Source organism: Pinus tabuliformis, chromosome 4_2 (assembly GCF_031772625.1).
Source record: "Pinus tabuliformis cultivar Carrire ecotype Pingquan chromosome 4_2, CPIR1, whole genome shotgun sequence".
Classification (NCBI taxonomy): Eukaryota; Viridiplantae; Streptophyta; class Pinopsida; order Pinales; family Pinaceae; genus Pinus; species Pinus tabuliformis.
The window spans coordinates 1,150,386,833-1,150,409,491 of NC_142304.1; positions in this window are offsets into that span (position 1 = coordinate 1,150,386,833).

The window sequence follows — 22,659 nt, forward strand, 5'->3', positions numbered from 1 at the left end:
AGGAACTGGTTAAATGGATACAACAATGTTGGTAACTGAAAGGTCACATAGACTTAAAACTAGAAGCGAAAGGCTTCTTTTCAGTAGTATACTCTAACCTGGCAGACAAAGAGAAGGTATTTGAAGATGGCCCTTATTTCTTCAATAATGTTGGTTTATTTATGCGACACTGAGAAGAATGCTACAACTCGAATTAGGAAAAAATGCTAGCAGCACCGATCTGGGTTCGCCTGTTTGACCTCCCAATGGATTTCTGGGACCCTGAAATCCTGGAAGGAATAGGTAAATCAATTGGGACCTTTGTCAAAGTGGCTGACACAACAAGAAAAGGAAGGTACACTTCTTATGCCCGGATTTGTGTCTATATGAACATTACAGAACCCTTCCCTGATTGCATAGAAGTAGAATATCATGATGAAATCTAGCAACAACCTCTGGATTATGAGCACATACCCTTCAGATGCCGGAGATGCCATGAATATGGGCATCTATTTAAATCTTGCCCTCAGAACCTCCTGAAGCCCACTCAAGGAAGTAGGAAGGAAGAAGGATCTGGTAAGGAATCGGAAGGGGGATTCCAAGAGGTCCATAGAAGGAAAAGGACCCAAAAACCGACGAGTAACCACAAGAACCCACAGAAAGAGAAGGAACAAGAAAATCAGAACAAATTCGCTGAGCTACAGGAAGAGGAAATGGAAGAGATCAATGAGGAAAGTAGTGATGAACCAATAGAGCCAATACAGAAAGATAAAGGGAAAAAGCAAGAACAAATCAAAATAGTGGAAGAAAACGAAGGGGAAGTAAATAAAAAACAGATGGAGCAAAGCCAGATGGAGATAGACCCACAAAAAGAAAATTTTAGTGAAGAGGAACAAGTGATGAAAAGATTACTATAGGAATGGAGACACCTAGACGAGAGGTTCATCCGAGAAGACCAAAAGCTGCTATACAAAGAAATGTTTCAATAGTATAAAATGAAACTAGGAATGATCATGATAAGTCAACCCGGGCATCTAGGATCACAGGGGGGACAGGGGCAGGAAGCAAGAGTATCAGGCAAAGGGGGGAAAGGGGAATAAGACCCATGAGTGAATCCATCCAAATGGTGGGAGAAATTCTCGTTAACTCAGGAAGAGTGGTGCCATTATCAGAGGTATTCCACTAACCAACCAAACTATTGAAATGATAATTACGACCTGGAACATAAGAGGTCTAAACAGTAAAGGGAAACAGAGATATCTAAAAGAAAGAGTGAGGAAAGATAAACCTAGTGTGATGTTACTTCAAGAAACCAAGATCACTGAACTAAAATTGAAGGAGATCATGGGAAACGTCAAGCCCCGGTACGAGATAGTAGGACAAGATGCTACAAAAAGTGCAAGAGGTTTGGGCATTCTTTGGAACCCTGAAGAAGTAAGATTTGAAGAATGGGTAAGTATGCCAAGAATCCTCTTTGGCAAATTCAGAAACATTGGATCCAAAGAATGGGTTCTCCTCTCAGGGGTCCATGGTCCTCATATCCCAGGAGAAAGAAGGACTTTCATCCGAAACTTAGTAAATGTGCAAGGTCTGCACCAAGATACACCATGGATTATAGGTGGGGATTTCAACATGATTACATCCTTGAATGAAAAAAGAGGAGGTGTCAGAAGAATAGATGGAGATATGGAATTGTTTGCGGACACCATAAATGATCAGAGGCTAGTGGATATCCTAACTAGTAATGGGATACACACCTGGAATAACAGAAGAAGAGGGAAGCATCAGATTGCCTCAAAATTAGACAGATTCCTAATATCTGAGCAGATTGTGAGTAGAGACATTTTTGTGGAAGCATTGATATTACTTGGGATGGGGTCAGACCACTGGCCGATTAAATTAGAGATAGATCTCAAAGCCAGTCCTAAAAATCGACCATTCAGATTTGAGGCTTTCTGGCTCAAAGACCCTAAGTTTATAAACAAAGTAGAGGAATGGTGGAAGCAAAGTGAACAAAGGGGAAGAAACAGAATGCAAACGTTCTAGCTTAAGCTGAAGGAAATAAAGCAAAAAATCAAGAAATGGAACCAAGAGGAATTTGGAAATATAATACAGGACCAACAACAGTTAAATCAAAGGATGATGGCTATACAACAAGAAATGATAATGGAAGGGCGTAGTGAAGAATTAGCAGCAAAAGAAGGCAGACTAGTTAGCCAAATAGAGGAAAGAAGGAAACAAGAAGAAATCTTATGGAGGCAAAAGTCAAGAGTGAACTGGTTAAGGGAGGGAGAAAGGAACACCAAATTTTTCCACAAAGCGATGGTACTGTACAGACAAAGAAAAAGAATCTTTTCCCTGAAAAATGGAGAAGGATTTCGACAAACTCAGCATGAGGATATGGAGGAAACCCTGGTTAGACATTTCAAAGATATTCTAATAGAACCATAGGAGGAAAGGTAAGAAGCAGCTCGAAGAATATACAGCCAAATCCCCAATATGATTACCAGAGATCAAAACCTTGCTTTAATGACAGTAGCTACAATAGAGGAGGTCGAGGAAGTGGTGAAAGAACTGAAGAAAAATAAGGCCCCTGGACCGGATGCCTTTACATCGGAATTCTATCAAACTACATGGAATTTCATAGGCAATGACATCCTAGAGGTGGTGGAAGAATCTAGAAGAAATCAAAAGGTATGGTCGGGTTTAAATGCCACTCTCCTCTCTGTCATCCCTAAAACCTCCAAGTCAAAAGACCCGCAGGGATTTAGACCTATTGCCCTTTGTAATGTTATTTATAAAATTATCTCCACTCTGATAGTTAAAAGACTGAAACTGATTTTGCCTAGTATTATATCCCCAGAACAAACAGGGTTTTTGGAGGGTAGACAAATCTTAGATGGACTGATAGCTTCCCAAGAAGAGCTGCACTCACTAAGAGAAAAAAAGATGGTTGGAATGATGATTAAATTAGATCTATCCAAATCCTATGATAGAATAAATTGGGAATACCTGAGGAAAGTTTTGAGGCCTTTGGTTTCTGTAACATGGATATATTGGATCTTGACAATGATATCCACCCCAGTCTTCTTAATCCTCTTAAATGAAACCCGGTCATCCGCCTTCAAAGCCACCAGAGGTCTTAGGCAAGGGGATCCCTTATCCCCATTCCTTTTCATTATTGCTGCAGATGGGCTAGGAAGGTATATCAAAAAGGAAGCGCAGGAGGACAGAATCAAAGGGATAATGGTTTGGGGGAATGATCTCCCGATAACCCACCAGCAGTTCGTAGATGATATCTATGATGTATCTCTCAGGGAAGTCAAAACGATGAAGGACATCCATGATCTCTTCATGGAAGCCTCGGGTACTCAAATTAACAAGGAGAAATCATGCGCTTACTTCTTCAACACAACTGGTAATGTAAAAACTTACCTTGCAAGAATTTTGGGATTCAGGGTAGGAGAGTTACCCACAAAGTATCTAGGAATACCCCTGGCAATCAATTCTCTTAAGATGGCAAATTGGCAGCATACTATATAGAAGATCCTAGGAAGGCTAGCCAACTGGTCTTTCAGATCCTTAAATCTTGCAGGAAGAGTGGTTCTGGTAAAAGCAGTCCTGCAATCAATACCGATTTACCAATTATCTGGGATGGCAGCCCCCAAGGGGCTTGCTCCAAAATGGTGGAAATATTTAAGAAATTCATATGGGGAGGGCCTCAACAGCAGAAAAAATGGGCTTTGATTTCCTGGCAAGGATTGACTAGGAAAAAGGAGGAAGGGGACCAGGGGCTAAGGGATCCATACCTCATTAACCAAATTATGGGAGCCAAGTTGTGGTGGAGATGGATGGTAGGGGGAGAAGACCTCTAAAAACGAATATGGATGAGGAAGTATAATATGCCAAGGAGAGCAGAAGATATATTACGGTATGCAGAACCACCAAGAGGATCTACCATCTGGAACCTGGCAAGCCAGAACGGGCACATAATCACAAACCATGCTTTCTGGGAAATACGAAATGGCAAAACAACAAAGTTCTGGGATGAGGCTTGGCAACAACGAGAAAAATTAAATGTAAAACAAGAATTCAGAAATCTTCTACAATTCTCAAAAGATGTAGGCCTAAATCGAGTAGCTGAGTTCTGGAAGGAAGACCACGATGAGGAGGATTGGAGAATTTGGAAAAACCCAGAAGAAAGGGGTCAAAATATAGAAGAACAACAACAAAAGATCTATGTAAAAGAAATCGGAACAAGAAATATCTCTATTAGAACAGGGCCGGATATCTTGAGATGGGGACACTCCATGAAAGGGACTTTAACATTCAAAGAAACATATGACTTAAAAACTGAGCAGGAACAGGAAAGATCCCAGTAGCTATGGAAACAAATCTGGCATAGAAAATGGTGGCTGAAAATTGCCCACTTCCTCTGGTTAACATGCAAAGGTCGAATTTTGACTTGGGACCAACTGCAGAAAAGAGGGATGCAAGGACCATCCCTATGTGATCTATGTAAGCAGGACAATGAAAATATAGAACACCTAATGAATTCATGCCAATTTGCGCAACAACAACGGGAAACCATCTATGTGGTCTTCGGAAGGACAGATAGGAATCAACAGAGCATAAGAGAGACAATCCAACAATGGGGACGAGGCCATTTTACCAGCCCAGTTCTTAACAGAGCTTGGGGGTTAGCAATAGGATTTAACCTTTGGATGATATGGAAGGAAAGGAACCAGAGGATCTTCAAAAACAAGGAATCCACTCCAGAGCAGGTATGGAAAGGAGTAATAGAACACATCAGGGAAACCATCCTAGCAGAAGAATGGCGCCAAGAGGACTAGGAGACATCGCCACAGGAAGAAAAAATTCTAAAAAAGCTTAACCTAACCAAATAAATGGTGGGAGCGCATACATGGAAAGCAACAAGGAAGAGCAAGGGATTGCCCTAGAATTTCAAGGGACCAGCAGAAGGATTCATCAAATTGAACTTGATGGAGCCTCCAAAGGGAACCCTCGTATTGCAGGGATAGGAGGCATCTTCAAAGATTGCCAAGGCAGGGTTAGATTGTTGTATTCGGTACATTGCAGCATGATGAGTAACAACGACGCAGAACTCAAGGCAGTACGACAAGGTATGAGAATAGCTGTCAGGCTCAGGTACAAAAAAATGGAAGTTGAAGGGGACTCATTACTGGCAATCAACATGATGCGGAAACTCAACAACAGACAGGCATGGGACAAACTGAGCCAAAGTTGGAGAACAGCAAGTCTCATCTAAGAACTGGGAGAAATAATGAAGATTATATGATAATCAAGCACGTAAAAAGAGAAGGGAATAAAGTGGTAGATTTCCTGGCTAACTGGGGGTGTAACCAGCAAGTAGGACACATTGAAAAAACATGGCCTATACAACCAAGAGATACAAGAATGGATCTGCTACGAGAAATATTAGCCCAAGATGACTATCATGACCAGACGCAATGATAATGAGCATAACACACCCCCAATCGGGGTGACAGGGTGGGTAATTAAATTAATTATGGTTGTCAGAGGCCAGAAGGCGAAAAGACTGCCTACCATAGCCTACACGATTATACCGCAGGGCGTGGTGGAGTCCTACATGTATGCAGCGACGTCAGAAGGGTGAAGTGGTGGTTTGTACGTAGGCAAGAGGAGAGGTGGTAAGGACGGCAGCGTAAGGTGGATGGGAAAGAAGGAAGGTAAGTAAGAGTATGATAGGGAGCGTAGGGAAGAGAGGGTGGCTAGATTGTAGGATAGCAGGAGAACGAGAGCAGAGGACCTGCCTTACTCGTAACCAGCAAGCAGGCATAACAACCTCGGGTACATTAATTGTTTTCTTTCTGTAATTCGTGAAGGAAATTTCAGTATGCTGGGAGAGGGAAGGATCTTGAGACAGGTTGGGAAGGTAATCCCTCGGGGAGAGGTTTCGTTGTGCAGAGAGTGCAAAAGCAGTGAGGAAGAGTGGCCTTGTAGCATTGAGTTAATACTGGCCAGGGTTGAGGGTATAGAAGTTAATAGGGAGTGGTGCATTCTACTCAGGGCTAAGGCTTACGAGACTAGCAAGGAGTTTATCTGGGTGGAATGGAGGACTACGGGTTTGAAGAAGTTCCTTAGGCTGGATTTCTAGGTAGATAGGGGGGGTTATGGTAGCAGAGAAGAGAAAGCCTGGGAAGGGAAGTTGGGGATGAAGCTAAGTAAGGAAAGGGTGACATGTAGAGGAGGTAGAGCCGCGAGGGAAGGGAGTGGCGATGTCAAGCAAGGCAGGGGGAGGGAGGAGAGTCCCAGTGTGAAGCTCCCTTCGTTTGCTCTCACGGGGTCGCACAAGGATTATGTTAGCCTGAGGGACCTTAACACGGGAGGAAGGGACAGGGGACGCGAGACAGAGACTGTGGGTCTGATCGAGAGGCAAGCCCGGGTGAGCAGGGATAAGGGGAAGACCACTCATGGTCCACTTGAATGCCTGAGAGCAACGGAGTGTAGGCAGAAAGGTGGCAGTACCGGAGAACTAAAACCCCACGGGGCAATTGGTATTTGGATGGGTAATGGTTGTTTTATCCTAACATTGAATTCTAATCACTGTGAATAGGTAAGAAACACAGGCAATATGGCGTGGACAACCAGAGGAAGGGGTCACCAAGGACAAGGTAAAGCCGATCCTTGTCCAAAAGACCTGGGAACCTCAGAACCAAAGAAAGGCAGAAGACCCATGGATGCAATTGTCAGGGAGGCAGCAAAAGCTTACAAGGAAGGAACAAACACTAGGATCCAAAAAATTATAGAGGAAATGAAGGATAGAATTCTGGAAGATGACTCTAAGGACGAGATGAAGGAATGGAAAGACCATGTCCCAGATCCTGGGAACACCAGAGGGAGGTTGTCCCAATTTAAACAGACTCTGCATCTGTACTGGCTCATGAAAAGACTGGTAGGAAAAGCCATGGAGCAAGTGTCCATGGGGATGGCGCTGATCGTCAGAGACATGCCAAACTATAAAAGGGACCTGCAAACAATCCAGTTCCAACTTTGTAAGCAGGACATAAGACTGGACCATATATAGCGACATATTCCATGTATTATTGAAATGGCACCAGCACCTGGAGATTCAGCTGAAGATCCAGTGACAGTGGAGTCAGAAATCTCTTGATTTATTTTAAAAATCTCTTGCCTGGAATTTGCACAAATCATTAAAACTACAACATTATAAGAAATCAAAATCATTTTTTTAATTCGTTTATTTTTTATTTCAAAAATTAAAATTAAATCTATAGTTTATTGATTTGATAATTATGTTAAAACTTCTCTACATATGTTAAAACTTCTCTGCATGTGTTAAAATCAAGGTGCAAGAATGTATATCTGTAAAAAGAGAGAAAATAAAGAGCCTTTTTATTAAAGAACACTGTTAATTGAAGAGAAATTTAGGTTGTCCTCATCACTGTAGCTCTCAAAATGATAGCATATTTTTGCTCAAGAGTTTCCTTGGATCTGTGGAAATTATGTCGCAGAAGGTAGATAGTGATTTCCTTTGCGTCAGGGTTAGAGGCAAGGATATATTCTTTGTCCAAGTTCACGTCCGGAAGCAGGGCACACACACTAGACTAGTTATTGGCCAGAGGCTTTGGTTCGAAAAGATGAAAGAGAGGGAAAGTTGGTAATTGAGATTAGAGGCAAGGAGCAGTGATGCGAGTCAGGTCAAATTTCCTGGAGTTTTCTTTTAGGCACCAACCGTCTTTTCCGTTCTTGGTTTCAATGCTTGTGGAAAGATAAAGTAATGATTTCACTGCTTAGCGATTGGAAAGATAGTTTCCTTCCTGTGCGTGCTTGGGTTGGATAGAGAGTAATTTCGTCTCGATTCATTCGATAGAGGGAGAGATGTTTATTTACTTCTTCTTTTTTGACAGGGGAATCGGCAAATGGGGCAGCCTCACAACTCGCGTAACATGGGGTCGATTTTGGCCGCTACCACTATAACCCTTGGGAGACTGCGCCCGCCCTTCTCCATAGCTCCGGGTTAGTCCGAGGGATTTGAACTCGTGACCTTTAGTATGGAGCCCGCCTTTCTAATGAACTTCACTGCAATGTGATTACCAACTTGCCTACCCCCGTGGGGCTAGAGAAATGTTTATTTATACACACTATTGAATACTGAGTTATGTATATAATATTATTGGCAGAGAAGATCAATGTTAACCCCATGTTTTTTTTTTTGGTCAACTCTAAGCATGTGAGTAACCTATCTTATTCTTGGAGTTGGCGCAAGGTTCTTCTGACACCACTCTTTGATATTGTCCTTGCGCTCCAAGAAGTACCTGTTTAACATCTTCAAATTTCTCATCCGTAGATGGATTAGTAACAAATGGGGGGTTTGATAAAAAAAACTGAATTTAAAATCAAACTAAGTATGAAAAATCAAAAGCTCAACTTGAACACCTTTATGAAGATCCTGTTGTCACCAGGTTTCACAAGTTAGTCCATAAAAAGAAATTGCAATAAAAATAACTTCCTAAGTCTATCTCTAAATGATCCTCCCTGGCAACGGTGCCAAAGTGTTGGGTTCTTTAATGCAGATGCAAATTAGAGTTTCATTTACTATCAATCCGGGTAAGTAAACTTCAAGGATCATCCAATATATATGGACTTAGAGACAAACTAAATTAAGCTAGGTGAAGAAATACCAAAGCTCCCTTACAGGAGGTCTATTCATTAATATTTCTAACCATCTTAATCAATAAACTAAGAAATAAAGGCATTTAAACTTAATTCAAATTGATTACAGGAAATATTAAAGCTCTCTTACAAGAGACTATTCATTTATATTTCCAGCATCAAGATCTTTAAACTAATGAAATTAAAAACATAAATGAAAGCTTACTATACCAAAACAAGTATGCAAGTGAGGCAATGGGGGCCCTCCATAGCTCCACAAGCACACCTAGAAAGAAGTCAAATGTAGAAGAAAATCCAATCCACTTTATTTATCATCAATTGCAAATTGCAATTACAAGCTCCAAGTTCTACATTCCAAGAGATTCTAAATCTCCATTACAATGATCCTAAAATCTAAAATTACGATGAAGGACTAAGTTTCTAAATTCTAAGGAAAATTAAGATTACGAATGAAGGAGATAACACTCCTATTTATATAGTAAGATGTGATAACAAACTCATAATGATGATCCACTATTCCCTCTTCAAATCCACATATCTCTCAACCAATGGTAACACATAACCCTATCCTCCATGATATTCTCCATGAGGTCCTTGGTCTCCTCAAATTCGAATTTGAACATAGAGTGCCACATAATTGTGCCTTAGAAGCTTCCTTTGTACCTACACGTCAACAAACTCATTCTAATTGTTAGGTATAAGTATATGGATATTATTTTCTAAAGTTTAACCACAATTTCACTTAAAAATACTAAGAATTAATAATGTTTTGGAAAACACAATGGTAACCCATTTAATGATGAAGGTGAAGTTGATGTGGTGACATGGTGGTGGAATAGAGGTGAGAAAATGTATGAATGGAGTGAAAGTGGATGTATTTTAAGGATAATTCTTAGGCCCAACACCAATTGTGGCACTGCCTCTTAGAATTGTGCAGATCACACCCTGAGAGGCTAGTGTGAGGCAAGCTCTATGAAATTTTTGGGAGCAAGGCAAGGCCTTCCATCCCAGAAATGTGCAGTGTAAGCCGGGCAAGGCAAGATCTGGGCCAAGGTAGCTCAGTCCCGCCGATGGGCGACTGAAAACAGTAAGGACTGAATGCATGTGTGAAGCTGGGTGCAGACATGAGTGAATGAACATGCATGCAATCAGTAAGTGGATGATTCAGCGAGAATGGAAAACAATGAAGTGTGTGAAACGAGTCGCCGCAATGACAACCATCAATGCAAAAAAAGTGTCATGCATGTGACAACAAAGAAATGCAATGGAAAATTTGAAACAATGCTTCTACAAGCTAACAGGCATCAAAATGATATCAAGCGATCAATAAAACCAAGCAAACAACACTCACACAAACCAAAATACAAAAATCGAGAGAAAAATAGTAAAAGACATGAAAATAAGACTTACCCATAAAAGTTGCAATAAGTATGTTGAAGGTTCCTAGATGCGATGGGAATGCTAGAGCTCCAAGATTGAAGTGAAGAATAAGCTCTAAAGCATTGAATAATGAGTTTTGACAAGATCAAGGCTTATGACCTGCATGCCACAAATCTAGGAAAAAGCGACACTTTGCGGGAGGTTTCTAAACGACTTTTGCGTGTAACCCCGAGCTGGTAAAAATAGATCCCTAAAATCTTGCGACGTTTTTTTTGCTTTTTTGCTTTTTCAGGAAAAAACTTCCATGCATGCAAGACAATATTGCTGAATCTTGGAGGGAATCGGTCAATCGGTGAACACATGCAATGGACAATAAGCCTTGGGATGACTTCTGCGTGGTTTCTTGGCCGAGTGGCCCTAGCTGCCCCTCAAGCTCTGTGCAATTTCTAGACTAAAGCCAAGGCTGCCAGCCAAAACTGCGCAAATTCTAAGAGCAAGCCCGGTGATGGGCTGCTCTGCGCAATTTTCAAGTGGAAGGTAGCCTACATGCTCTACACAATTTTGGAGAGCAGCTGGCTGCCTGGATACTCTGCACAATTCTGGAGAGCAAGGTTGGTTTCCCTCCATTTCTGCGCAATTCTCCAAGTCAGCACAAGAACCAGTTGAAAGCCAAGTCACGGGAAGTCAACTTGCGGGTGAAAACCAAACAAGTTAGCGAACAAAAGCTGATAAGCCAAATAAACTCTCAACTAAAATCATAAGTACCTGGGCAGTATAAGACATGCTGCTGAGGATGCCTGGTAGGGAGGCTCCAAAATGAATCTAAGGCAAAATTTTGGAGGATGGTTGTAGCCGCTACAACAATTTCCAAACATTTAATGGAAACCTATGTTTGGCTATCTGTTTGAGGATGGTAAGCAGAACTCATGTTGAGGTAGGTTCCTATATGATTGAATAATTCCTTCCAAAAATTACCCTTAAATTTGGCATCTCTATCGCTCACAATGACCTTTGGAAATCTGTGTAATTTGTAAATATTTTTGCAAAATATCTCAACGATTTGTTTTGCTGAGTCTGATTTCTTCATTGCAATAAAGTGAGCATACTTGGTGAGTCTGTCGACTACTACAAGAATCTTATCCTTACCATCAGATACAGGTAAACCTTCAATAAAGTCCATTGATATTTCTTCCCATTTCTGATTCGAAATGTTTAAGGGATGAAGTAGTCCAGGTGTCATAATATTTTCACTTTTATTCCTTTGACATTTATCGCATTCTGCTACATATTTTTGAATATCGTGACTCATTCCCTTCCAAAAGAATGATTGGCGTGCATTATAGTAAGTTTTAAAGAATCCTACATGTCTGGCTAACAGTGAATCATGTGACTCTTTGAGGATCTTGGTTTTAAACTTGGAGTTTGAATTCAAATAGATTATTCCCTTGTACCATAGAATGTCGTTCTTCCGTTCCTATTTTGATTTGTGCAGAAGGTTATTGATTATAACTCTTGTTTCTGGATCTTTTGCATATTCACTTCGAATCTCATTAAGCCATTCAGGAACAATAACTGAAACTGCAAGTAGTGTTGGTTCTTCATCTTTCCTAGACAGGGCATCTGCCACTATATTGTCCTTTCCCCTTTTGTGTAATATTTCCATGTCAAAGGCAACAATTTTTTCAATCCACTTTTGTTGTTCTTCGGAAAGTGTTTTTTGTTGGAGGAGGTACTGGAGACTGTTATGGTCTATTCGTATGGAAAACTTACTTCCCAAAAGATATTGTGTGCATAATGGGAAGCATTTCTTTGTTGTATGTAGATTTAAGACATTATCGTTTATTGAGTTTCCTACTCTTAAAATCTATTGGATGCCCATCTTGCATTAACACTGCTCTTATACAGAAACCTGAAGAATCACACTCAATGATAAATGGTTTAGAGAAATATGAAGTTGCCAATACCGGGGCATTAGACATAACTTCCTTCAATTCTTCAAACCACTTTCCTACTTCTTCATTCCATTAAAATGAGTTCTTCTTTAAAAGGTTTGTTACAGGTGCGGTTATATGTGCATAGTTAATAAATATTCGATAGTATCCATTCAATCCTAAGAACCCTCTTAGCTTGGATATATTAACTGGTTTGGTTCATTCCCTTATAGCCTTGATTTTATTAGGATCCACTTTTACTCCTTCATGGGATATTATGTGTCTGAGATATTCTACTTCTTCCTTCCCAAAGGTGCATTTGGACTTCTTAGCGTAGAATTCATGCTCTTCCAATAGCGTAAGAACTTTCTCTAAATGTTGTAGGTGCTCCTTCCAAGTTTTACTATAAATTAAATTGTCATCAAAGAACACTAACACGAACTTCCTTAGATATGGACGAAATAACTCGTTCATAGTAGCTCGGAATGTTGGTGGTGCATTGGTTAACTGAAAAGGCATTACTTTAAATTCGTAGTGAACTTCATGTGTTCGAAACACAATTTTTGGTTCCAACTTTATTCTGAGTCCAATTTTCAGAAACATTTAGTGCCGTGTAGTTCCTCCAACATTTCATCGATGAAGGGAATTGAGAACTTGTTTTTAATTGTTATTTTGTTTAGTCCTTGATAATTGATGCATAATCTGAATGATCCATCTTTTTTCTGCACCAATACCACTGGAGTTGCATGCAAACTTTTACTTTTTGAGATGATGCCACACTTTAAAAGATCTTGGATTAATCTCTCAATTTATGTTTTTTTAATGATGGGGATATCGATACGATTTGATGTTGACAAGTTTTTATCTTACTTTGAATTCTATTGTATGCTCGATTTCTCTATTAGGAGGCATTTTCATGGGCAGGCCTTGGAATACTTTTTTGTGCTTCTAAATTAGCTCTTGTACTTCTGGTGCTTCTTCACTGATAAATTTTGAAGTTAATATTTCTAATTGGTGACACTGTACTACATAGGTTAGTGCTCCTCTTCGAATCATTTTCATCATTTGGGATGATGATACGATTTGATTCTTAGGTGCTTGGAAACCATATAATTTGTATTTCTGCCCCTCCCATTTAAATTTTATAAACTGCTTTTGATGGTTGGTAGAGTAAGTACCAAGGGTTTGTAACCATTGGATACCTAAGATCGCATCCACTCCTCCTAATGGTACCGTGTAGAACGGAGATCCTAAATTAAAGTATTGAATTTGCAATTTGACTTTATGGCATTTCCCTACTTTTTCAATTTTCTTACCGTCAATTACCATAACCTTCATGTTGGGCATGGGAAACGAGAAAATGTTGAGTCCCTTCACCATGGTTGAGTCCAAAAAATTGTGGGTGCTACCTATATTGATCTGATTTAGAATATTAGATTGTTGTGCTAAAATCCTCCTCATATTAGAAAAAAAATGCTTTCATTGTGCTTAAGGGTTCATGAATTTTTGCAAGTGAAATGATGAGTTTCTTATGTTAATTTTATGAGCAATTTAACATAAATATGAGACTGAACAACAACATAAACATGTATAAAACATCATCAAAAACACATTACAACAAGAACATGATAAAGGAGTTCACCCCTCCTGGGCTACTTCTCCTTGGTCTAGCTTCCAATGGCTTGGGCCTCTCTATTATGCTAAAAAATGTAAAAAGATGTGTTTACAATGCTCAAATGCTTCTAAAACCTGCTCCCATGAGTCCAAAATGTCCAAAAATGGCTATCTAGCCTCTTTTTTCATCCAATTTGGTGTAAAATTGAATAAGTTATGACCTCTCCTAGTTTTCCCAATATTCGCTCAACAAATTGCACCTTTTCCAGCATGAACCTACAATTTCGCTCCAAAAATGCGCTAACTGGGAAATTTTTTTGCCATGCGGTGGTCCATAATCTATCGACACGACCTACACCATAGCAAATCACAATCGACAAGAACCAATAGGCTTATGGTTTGTGAACGCAGCGAGGCGATGTGTGATTGCGATATGGCGGACCCGACGAAACTCATAAATTTATCACATTCGGGATCCTTTCGCAATTTGCAATCGGTGGAGTACCGACAATCTTATATATGCAGGACTCTGCTTTTTGTGGTGTGCGATTACATTCTGCAATTGCGATTATCGCATCAAAGCACTTCCTTACTCGGTGGCCGATCGTCGCATCGCAACTGCCGGGGCCAATTCCTTATCTGCCGATCTTTGTCTTTTGCTATTAGCGATTGCGATTTATTACATCGCTCCCTGGCTTGTTCAGGGGCCGATTTTTAACGCCAACCCACCTACAACATGCGATTTGCAAAATGCGGGGGCCAATGGCGGCCTTTCACTTGGCGCTTCCCCATTCGTTGAAGGGCCTTGCCATGTCATATTTTCCTGCCATCTGTCCAAGTCAAACCTGAACTTTGACTTGCTCTAACTTCTTCATACGAGCTCGAATTCAAGTGTCGTTCGCATTGTTGGAATCAGAATGATGAGCTCTTCGACCTGAAGCTAAGTTTATCAATATTCTAACACTTTGAGTTTTGAGCCTAATTTTGAGCACTTGATCACTCCTCCCCACTGGAAGCCTTTTGGACCCCAAAGGATCACTTTCAATTGTTCAGCAGGTGAGGGTACAGTTCCCTCACCTTTCCAATATTGATCTATTTATCGCTGACTTGGAACTTGTGATCTACACGATGCTTATCGTGCCTTGCTGTGTACTTGCCTTTGCCCTTTTCAAGTTGTTCTTGCACTGTTTGATGTACCATTTGGAGTCGTTCAATAAACTCTTTGGATTTTTCCATGTTATTGCCATTAGCAACATCCTTATTACCAAGATGATACAATACATTATGATGCAAGTGGTCAACAAATTCCTCCACTTGATTCCTTTGACTCAAGCTTGAATGTACATCTTGAAAGTATGTATTCTTCTGAACATAACTTTTATGTAAAAAAAATGATGCTTGATGAAAGTAGTTATACAAACTATAGGCTTAGAAAGTACATCAACAAACTTGTCGCTTATACCTTTCTTATACCTTTTGACCAAGTGGAATAGTAGAAGAAAACCCATCCAATGGAAGTTCCTTTGTTGCTGTAAATTAAACACCACCATTGAAAATTTCTGAATGAAAAGAAATGGGCTTACCACATTGCATAAAGATTGCGCCAATATTTTCATAGTCGCATCCATCTACTTGAAACTTAAATGACTTTTTCAAGTTTAGAAGAGCAAGTATAAAGGTTGAACTGATCTTTTGTCTTAAAGCATCAAATGCCTCTTGTTGTTTGCCTCCCCACTAGAAGACCTTTTGCACAACTGCCAACGAATGCAAATGAGTTAAAATAAAAGAAAAAATAATAAAATATCTCCTCTAACATTGGGTTGCTCCCAAAAAACCTCATATGTAAATGACTATATTGAGCATGCCTGCGTAAATTGCGAGTAGAACAAAGGCGTCTATGGCTTTACGGGGATGCATAATTCTTTCACATGTGTTTGTAGGAATGGAGTCAATACCACCACAAATTGTTACAGCTGAACGGACTACTGGAACGGAGCCCATAGTGACAGGTCTGTAGCTTCCACAGATCCCACTCACTGGAATTATGGTATCGCTCTCAAGTACAACTTCAATGTCTCTCGACTAATCCATAATGGCATTAATCTTGGAGAGGTCTAACTTTAGCTCACCTTCTCCACGTCCCACGTAGACCGCCAAAAAGTCCTTGGAAACCTGAGCGCACTTGGAAGAACCAATTTCACGGGTCAAGTTCATCAAAGAAGTTTTATCCAACATATGTTTTGACATCTTCAAAAACAAATGTTCTTGACATATGACATCAAGTATTTTTTTTCTCATACATGACATGTTCATAATGAAATTTCCTGGAAATGAAAATGTCATCCAAGTAGACTATCATGTCTATAAATGGCTTCAATATGTCTTGCTTCATATGCATGAAAGTAGTATGAGCATGGCAAATACCAAAAAGCATAACAAGCCATTCAAACAAACCTTGTGTGGTTTTGAATGTCGTCTTCCATATATCTCCTTCAACAACTCTACTTTGATGAAAACCACTTCTTGAATCCCATTCAATGAAATGCTTACCATTCTTCTTGGGTGCCCACACAAGAGGTGCACCACATGGTAAAGGAGTAGGCTGAATGATCCTTTTATTCAACAATCCCTGGATTTGCTTCTTAATTTCTGCGCTTTCCATCACTGACATCCTGTACATGCCAATGTTAGGAAGAAGGCACTTTTGTTGCAACTGTAACTCATGTTGGATTCCTCTCTTGGGAAGTAATCCTTTTGGTTCCTGAAACACCTCATCATCATGGTTAACTACATCAACCATTTCATATTTCAAATTAGAATTACAACCATCAAACGCTTCACAATCAATATCATTCTTGGGTTTGATCATGAGAAGCACTAAATTCATGCTCGAATTCACTAGTCTTTTCCTCTGCCCTACATTAACAAGCAAAAGATTTATTTTCTTGCTATGAGCTCTCACAATATATTCTACTCCATTTTTGAATAAATGATATTTCTTTTCATGTCTATGGAAGATATATTTTCTATCATAAAGGTACGGATTGCCCAAAACTATGCCACAAATATCTAACGACACAACATCAAGCTCCACTTCATCTTTGAAATTTGCAGTGATGGCAAATTTCAGTTTACACTTTCTTGTAACCTGCAACTGCGCATTGTCACACACCCATCCAAGTGGATATGGTTTATGATGTGGAATGGTTTCCAAGTTTAAACTTTTGACAATGTCTTCAGAGATAAGATTCGCTTGAGATCCGCTATCAAATAACGTATCAATCTTGTTATGTTTTGAGATCACTCTTATGTGAAAAATTTCTATTCTCCTCTTTTCATTTGGAGTTTCACTTTGCGAGTATGAAGAACTAGTGTTGGTAATGGATTGTTTTCCTTTTAACCCCATGGTTGTGATTTTAGTTTCATCACCCGAATCGGATCCCAAATCCTCTTGAAAAATGACAACCGTCTTTTCTTTTCCTTTGTTGTTGAATTTCTTTGGTTTCATTTCGGGATGAAGCTTCCAACAATGAGCTTCATCGTGACCCTCTCTGAAACAATGTTTGCATATTGTTTTCTCTTATTCCTTTTTAATGGATGCATTTTTCTTTCCCTTGAAACCCTTTTCTTTCTCTTTACCCATAAATGGCTTTTTACTACCTTCTTCTGAGGCATTTTTCCCTCTTGCCTCAAGATGAGTGGCTTGCACACACACATCATCTAGATTATTGGGATTAAACATTAAGATAGTATGCCTAAGGTAACTGCGTAAACCCCCTATGTACTTCATCAATGTTTCATGTGATTGCAAATCTACACCTAACATCAAAGACCTTTTCCTGAATTCTTGGGTGTAATCTTGCACATTTTGACCTTTAAGTTGTCAAAATTTCTGCCAATTCATGATGCCTTTCTGCATATAAGCTAGAGGGTAAAATTGTCTTTTGATTGTAGCAATGAAATCATTCCAAGAAATTGAGATCTTACCGTATTTTTTAATCTCCTCTTGGGTCTTTGATTCCCACCATACTAGTGATGTGCCCTCCATTCTCAAGGAAGATAACTAAATCTTTATGTCATCCTCTTGAAGGTTTTGAATCCTGCAATAGACCTCCAACTGATGAATCCAATTATCAAGCTTCTCTACATTCACTTCACCATTATACATGCGCAACTCAAATTTAACATCAAGTTTTAAAAAAGGTGATTTACTAGTTCCTTCTGAAGTACGATGTTGAGTATGAGTAAGGGTTGTGTTAGTGGAAGAGGGTAAATATGCTTGCGAAGAAGAAGATGAAGAAGATGGTGGAGAGGGTGGAGGTTTGTCTCCATTTACATTACCTACTTTTCCATTACCTCCTCCTAAAGAGCTTTCTCCTTTCGGAGGTTTGGAACTTTTCCCTTTCAGCCTGGTATCCCTCTCTTCATAGAGGAACTTTACCATCTCCATCATATCAAAGAAAGCCTTTCTGAAGGTCTTCTCATCTTCTGTCATGTTTGTAGGTTCTCCTTCATGAGACATGATCTATGGAATCTCAACTACAACTCGAGGTTGAACTAGTGTTGGATATTGTGGCAACCTTTCTCTCCCTCCCCTTGACCCAACTTCAGGGCTTCCAACCAGCTTTCCTTCTCCTCTTTTGAGTTTTAATCTTGTAAGCATGACATAAACTTGCAAGCAGTTAAATCTTTCTTTCACAAAGAAAACCTAGTGCTCTGATAAAAAAATGATCTGATTTATAATATTAGATTGTTGTGCTAAGATCCTCCTTAGATTAGAAAAAAAAATATTTCATTGCGCTTAAGGATTCATGGATTTTTGCAAGTGAAATCATGAGATTTTTTATGTTAATTTTATGAGTAATTAACATAAATAAGAGACTGAACAACAGCATAAACATGTACAGAACATCATCAAAAACACATTACAACAGAAACATGATAAAGGAGGTCACCCCTCCAAGGCTACGTCTCCTTGGTCCAACTTCCAATGGCTTGGATCTCTCTATTATGCTAAAAAATGTAAAAATATGTGTTTACAATGCTCAAATGCTTATGAAACCTGCTCCTTTGAGTCCAGAATGTCCAAAAATGGCTATCTAACCTTTTTTTGCATCTAATTTGGTGGAAAACCGAAGAAGTTCTGACCTCTCCTAGTTTTCCCAACATTCACTCAACAAATTGCACCTTTTCCAGCATGAACCTACAATTTCGCTCAAAAAATGCGCTAACTGGGTGAAAATTTCGCCGCGTGGCAGTCCATAATCCCTCGGCACCGCTTGCAACATCGAAAATTCAACTGGAGAGAAATGACGGGCTTATGGTTTGTGAACATGGCGAGGCGATGTGCGATTGCGATATGGCAGACCCGACAGAACTATTAACCAGAACTCATAAACTTATCGCATTTAGGATCCTTTCGCAATTCACAATCAGCAGAGTACCGACGGTCTTATATATGCAGGACTTTGCTTTCTACGGGTGCGACTGCGATCTGCGATAGTGATTATCGTATCACAACCCTTCCTTACTTAGGGGCCGATCGTCACATCGCAATTGCCGGGGCCGATTCCTTATCTGTAGATCTTTATCTTTTGCGATCAGCAATTGCGATTTATAACATCGCTCCTTGGCTTGTTCCAAGACTGCATTTTAGCGCCGACCCCCCTGCGACATGTGATTTGTGAAATTCAAGGGCTAATGACGGTCTGCCACTTGGCGCTTCCCCATTCGCTGAAGGGCCTTGCCACGTCATCTATCTAAGTCAAACCTGAACTTTGACTTGCTCTAACTTCTTCATACGAGCTCAGATTCAAGTGTCGTTGACACCATTGGAATCATAATGACGAGCTCTTCGATCTGAAGCTAAGTTTATCAAGATTTTGACACTTTGAGTTTTGAGCCTAATTTTGAGCACCTGATCAGGGATCGATCATAACCATTACATTGTTCTTCTTGATATGTCCTTTTAATTTTAATGTCTGGGGCTGTGATATACCTGTCATAATCGATAATGATACTTGCGGAATGCTCTCGTCATCTAGTTCTGGAGAGAATTCTGGGGAATATTCAACATCCTCTACGTCTGATTCATCACTGTCTGAATCATTAGATGCTTCGCATTTATACAAGTTTTTGGTCTCTTTTCCTTTAGTACACCTATGTTTAGGGTCCTATTTTTTGCCACAACATTTTCATTTTCCCTCTTTCATCCTTTGCATTTTCACGTTCATTTTTCTCCTTCACGAAGATGTGGTGGAACATATTTTGTGTTATCCGTGTTCGCCGAGTGGGGAAATCTTCGTCTCGAATATACTCTTTCAGCCTTTGACCCCAACATCTTTTCAAATTTATTTTCAACAACTTTTGCTTTTTGTCTTATTACTTCTATCGACGTAATGCCATGAAGCTCAAGTTCTGCTTGTAGATGGGGTTTAAGTCCTGAGGTGTACGATTGAATGAGACGAGTTTCTGATAATCCTGGTACTCTTGTTGCTAAAGTCTCCCATTCTCAAATGTATTCATCCACATCTCATTTTTGTTGCAATCTCGTGAGTGTTGAGAAGAACTCTTCTTCCTTGATAGCTTGGAACCTTTTAAAGAACACGTCCTTAAAATTCTTCCCACTGATAGCAAGTGTCACCTTCTTCCACGACATATACCAATTATATGCTTTGCCTTCCATTTTCATGGAAGCATGCATGACCTTTTCGTCATCATTGTCAATATCGTAAATCTCGAAATATTCTTCTGCTTTATTAAGCCAAGCAACGCTGCATTTTTCGTTACCGTCAAATTTGGTAGCTCGATTTTTTCTCTTCGTTGATATGTTTCTATCGATAGAGCGAAGAAGGGGTATTGAATTGAAAACGACATATTGGCGTATGGATTCTAGAGTTGCCTATTTTCAAAATTCATGTTACTATTTCCTTGATTAGGTGTGGAAGATGTCTTTGGGGACTAGGGTTTATCATGTGTGTCTAATGATTTTGACGAATCTGGAGAATTGGTATGTTGAGTAGCTTCATTATTCTAGAGTATTTGATCAAGTGTAATCTTCAGGCTAGTACAAATACAACCCAACATCACCATACCTTGATCCATCTTAACTGAAAGGTTTGTCTTATCTTTTTTGAATTCATTCTTGTTCTCCTCAAGCTAACTTTTTATTCCCTTTGTTGTGTTCTAAAGCTCTTCGATTTTATCGCCTTGCCCGGTCACCTTAGTCTCAAGGTCTACTACTGTTTTATTGAAATTGACCATCGACATTGATGAATGCATTTTTTTTAAAATAATATATATATATATATATATATATATATATATATAGAGAGAGAGAGAGAGAGAGAGAGAGAGAGAGAGAGAGAGAGATGATAATAATAACAACAACAACAACAACAAGAATAATAATAATAATAATAATAATTATTATTATTATTATTTTAGCTAATTAAATATAAATATTTTAATTAATTTTAATTATAAGGTTTTTATACTATATAGTATAACTATATAGTTATAACCTTTTATGATAAACTTAAAAGGCACGAGGGGAAAGACTATGGAAAAAATTATGGTCGAGGGAAACGAAGGGTGTGGTGTGGTGTCGTGTTGACAATAGATAAAATGGTGTTGATACAATGAGGTAACGACGATGTGGACACAGCGGGCCAACAACGACGTTGATCGGATAGGGCAGAGAACAGAGTTGGTTATATGGTGGGGAAGGTAGCGATTTCACAGTGGGAATGGATAGCGTGAGGTGTACAGACAATGGATGGAAAGGAATTAGGCTGACGCACGAAGACAAGGATTCTGACAGTGTGAAAGAATGACATCATAATCTAAAGATGGTAGAGGATGAGGTCTGGACACGATTTCTTGCAGCAGATGATAGCCAAGGATCGACTGCTCTGATACCAAATGGAGCATGAAAAATCAGCTTAAATAGAAATCCATATTTATATATATATTTAATTAATCACTGAATGATTAACTACAAAGTGAGAAGCCCTAGCTTAAATACAACCTTGGGTGTCTCTTGGTGAATGGGCATGATCTTTGATCATGTCCTTTTCCTATTAAGCTAATAATTACAACTAACTAACTTTTATATAACAATCGTGGCCAACGCCCCTTCTTAATTACCTTGGGAGTTGGTGGGGTGGAAAGTGCCCCTCGTGACCTCCTTTTCCAAGTGTCTATGCACCTCGGTCAAAGAATATGATGATGTAAACATTACACATGTTTAACATGTAATTTTTTTAAAGGAAAACATAAATCTTCATTATGGAGCATGATAATTCTTGTTTATAATATTACAGAATACATAGGTATTTAAGCATAGAGGTACGATGAATCATGGATATGTCATACTATGGGCACTAGAACACCAACATCACTCTACAATTGGAATCAACATATCACACTAACAATATAACTCATCCAACACATGGTATTTAAAAAAGAAACAAGAAAATTAGTTTGAAATTGTAACAAGATATATCCTCAAATCTTCATTTTGAGTGATATGGTTTAAATTGAACTTTTACGCTTGGATTTTTATTTTTTATTTTTTTCAATTTTCACAGTGGAAAAACTTGTCATAATTAAGTTGTCAAACCAATAGTGGGGACAACCATCATTGACTGTTATCCACTAATGTAGGCTAAGTCATCAACATTATTCAAGGAAAACCATGCCACCTGGAATTACGAGTTGGTGGTTTATAAGGGGGTATGCTTTCACTCTTGCTAGATGCCTTTGGGTCTTGGGCCATTAACCTGTTTCCTTACGTCTAAGGATGGCGACCTCTTAGCCAAGTAGAAATAGTTATAGGGCATACCCTAAGCCCAATTTTATGCTTAGATTTATCTTGTGAAACAATTTATTAAATTATGTTTTCTCACATTATTTAAGTTGTTATAAATTTTATGTTTGTCTTTTTATTTTTTCCCCACCTACCTCATTTTAAGGTGGTAAAACTATTATATCTCACTTGTTAATTTATAATGGAAGATCAACATAAACTAACTTATCATCATTTATTGAAAGA